Raw genomic sequence first — 3,579 nt, forward strand, 5'->3', positions numbered from 1 at the left:
CCTGTCCGACCTAATCCATCATATTAGTGATCAGATATCAGCAGGTTGGGGAGTAACGGAATACATGTAACGGCGTTACGTATTTAAAATACAAAATATGAGTAACTGTATTCCGTTACAGTTACAGTTTAAATTGGTGGTATTCTGAATACAGTTACTGTCTTTAAAAATAGATTACTTGAAGGGATTACTTTATTTGTTTGTTTTGTTTTATTTGCTCTAAAATTCATATGAGGCACGCATTTCCCATAAACAGATTTAAAAAATGTGCAACAAGTTGTGTGCGCACGGTGCAGCTGCCACACCACAAGACAACAGCAATGTGGAGGAGACACACACATAGGTGTCATTTACACTGGGGATGCTGGGGACATGTCCCCACCACTGTTTGAAATGGTCCATTTTGTCCTCATCACTTTTTAAAAGCATTAACATTACATTATGAGTCAAACCAACAAACATGCATTTCTATCTTCTGTTGCACAAACAAGGAAACATAAGTTATTTCAACTAAGCACCTTAGTTGTCAACTAAATCACTAATTTTCTAACAGGACTGAGTGGAATGCATTCATAAACAAGAAATCACTTTAAAAAAAAAATATAGTATTTATTTTGACCTCAACAACTCAACACAAATGGGTTTTTTTTTTCCAAATCAGAGTTCAGGCATTATAAGATTCTTAACAACATGCAGAAAAATGCCAAATCTTAAAAGATTTTTTCAAATTGAGAATCCTCTCCTCCAGGATCACAGCAAAGTTAACGGCGTCCTTGGCGAGCAGGTCTTGTTCACCTCCAGGCTCTTTAGTGATGAGGAGTAGGCCAACGTCCACTCCCTTCACAGCTTCCTCCTCCGAATCAGTAGCCTAAAGATCATTATGTATTAAATTATTGTGTGTGTACCATTTTCCAAACTTCATCATGTAAAGACTCTGGCACAACAAGGACAGCATTATGATATATCCTCAAATTAACACCAAATGACTACTCCGAAGGAGAGCGATATGATACATTTTTATATTAACACAGAGACTAGAGTTAAAACCCTTCAACGAGGAGAGAAAACACATGTCCCTTTTTCATGAGAAAATAAATAGTTGTAAGACACAGAGTCTATATGTCTTTTTTTATCACTGTCCCTCATTGTATTGTGTAATGGCCGTTACATCCATTGGGTGACAGCGCAAAAAACAAAGTCCACCACAAGACTGTAAAAAAAACAAAAGTCGACTGGTGCCGCTCCATGGTCTAAAACATCCCTCATCTTAACATGGAGTGTGAATGAATGAATGACTGACTGAATTTGTAGGTAAATAAAATATTTTCAATTTCTAGACAGTTGATCACATGTACCATCAAGTTATAGGTAAATGTCATGTAGATGTCATGTAAAAACATATTTGCTGTAAAGCTGCCTGATTAGGGTATAAAAGCTAGCGCTGTAACTATATAAACAATGGCTGACTTAGTTACTGTTCTATGTAATGTTAGCAACATTTACTGAGTTAAAAATATTAATTCTGTATAGTCAATGATAAGTTATCCTAATCGCCTGATTAGCCAACAGAGAAAATAGAAACTGGAGAGGGTTTTTGTGGTCCTTGAAACTCAGTTTTAAAGAGTGACTACACACATGGTCATTTTGGTGCTCTAGTGGTTGATATATTGCCCCACACCAGTCTGTGATGTCAGAGTACCTTTTTTTTTCTAGACAGAAGTATACTGACATCACAGATTGGGGTGGGGCAGATTGTGGAGCAGGGTGAAAATATCAACCAATAGAGTACCAAAATGACCGTGTGTAGTTAATCTCCACAGTGCATGTGCCGTGGCTGTTCACTGTGTTTTACTCACTACCATTCAGGAACCTGCTGATTTTATTTTCTAGTCATATTATGCTTCAGTAAACCAGAAATATTAACATTTTACCTTTAAGAAAAAATAAATTCCATATGCATTTCTTAGTGTGCCCTTCAAAAGTGTTATGTGTAACGCACCTCTCAGACTTTGTGAAGTTGGAGGGATCCTTTCTCAGGTAGTGAGGCAGTCCAAGCAACACTGCAGCTCTGCTCTTCTGGTTGGAAGTCTATAACACAGAAGAACAGTAAAGGAAGACGCACTGTGTCCCAACTGTGGCAATCAAGACCTGAAGATGGAATGTAAGCATGCTTGTGTAGGTTATTTTTGACAGGATAAGTAACAAGAAGGTAAATAACAAAATACACAGGAGAAAAACACCTCAAACAAACTAAAGTCTGTCTGTCACTGCTCTAGCCGCGCTGTAAACACAGCTGGTGGACCCAAGCATCCGCAACCAGAACGTGATTTGAGCACCGATTGAGAACACACACGCAACTGAGCCAGCAGACATTTGTTAGTTTCTGATAATCACAAGGTAACATCGCCCCACGCTTACAAGTGATGTCACAACTTCAATCTCTGTTCAGTGGTGAGAAAGAATTTGATTAAGATCAGACTATCCTTACTTGAACATCAAGGGACTGAAGCAGACTGTGAAGCTTGGTCCTGCTGCTGGCTCACACTCTGTACAACTCCAGCAGTGTTGGAAAATACTTGTCAAGTCCATCTAAGAAAGACTGGTGGAGATCAACAGAAACCAGAACTCTGCAGCAATCTGCAAAGAGAACAAGAAACTTCATCCAACAGGGGACAGGACAGGCTGCTCCAGACCACTCAATATGACCTCCAGCCCTGTAAAGAAAACAAGTCAATGTCAGATTGATATCTCCATATCTTGTGTAATTTCAGTCAAATCCACAATGTCATCCACAGCAAATACAGAATTACTGTTAATAAACTAAATTCAACCTTTTAACAAATAAACCATCACTGACTAATATCATGCAGGGATAGACAATAAGTGAGAGAATTTTATCTTAATATCATCATAGATTAATTTAAACATCAATGCACTGACAAAGAGTGAAGCTTTGTAATGCAGCAGTAAACACATTGTTTTATATTATATCCATGTTAAGCTATCTGTTGATAAGCTTGCTAGATAAACAGTGGCTCTGTCCCAAATGGAAGAAAACATATTTTTGGTAGCATTTCTTGGTAGGAAGTGAAACTTTTCACGTTTTAGGTTGTCTCAAATGTATAGGATCCATAGAAAGCATCCTTTCAAGGGACCTAATTTTAGCCAATTTTGAGGGAAGCATGCCATGGTTCCTTTAGCAACTCTGATGTCCCATAAAATATTGCGACCCTGGGGGAAGAATTCATATTCTTCACTGTAGTGCAGTCAGTTGTTTCTAGAAAATTAATAAAATCGCAGCAGATGTTTTCCTCATTGCCCCGGACTGGTTAACGTTCCCCAGCTGGTTACCGGTCAGTAAAAAATCGGTAACTTAATCAGTGAGGGGCAAGGAGGAAAATGTTCTGAACACAAATCAATGAGGAAAGAATTCTGTAGTTAGCTAGCTAGCTATAAATAATATGAGGATTTGGCAACAATTTTAACATTAGGTAGGACGGCATTGCATGTTGTAACTTACAAAAATATTTACCTGAAATGATTTGCTCTATCTTGCTGTCCTCTCAAACTGCAATGATC

At 38.1% G+C, this 3,579-nt stretch overlaps 1 long non-coding RNA gene across 1 annotated transcript; it reads right to left on the bottom strand.

Annotated features, from left to right (window-relative positions):
- Positions 1 to 822: 822 nt before the first annotated feature.
- Positions 823 to 2,717, bottom strand: LOC139660262 (uncharacterized). Its single transcript, XR_011696552.1, has 3 exons — positions 2,489 to 2,717; positions 2,000 to 2,088; positions 823 to 868 (listed from the first exon to the last, which is right to left on the bottom strand). It is a non-coding gene; the product is annotated as an uncharacterized lncRNA (long non-coding RNA).
- Positions 2,718 to 3,579: the final 862 nt, after the last annotated feature.

Source organism: Centroberyx affinis, unplaced genomic scaffold (assembly GCF_046629955.1).
Source record: "Centroberyx affinis isolate AG114_WGS23_722 - 3 ecotype Tasmania unplaced genomic scaffold, CSIRO-AGI_Caff_v1 ptg003263l_1, whole genome shotgun sequence".
NCBI classification, from domain to species: domain Eukaryota; kingdom Metazoa; phylum Chordata; class Actinopteri; order Beryciformes; family Berycidae; genus Centroberyx; species Centroberyx affinis.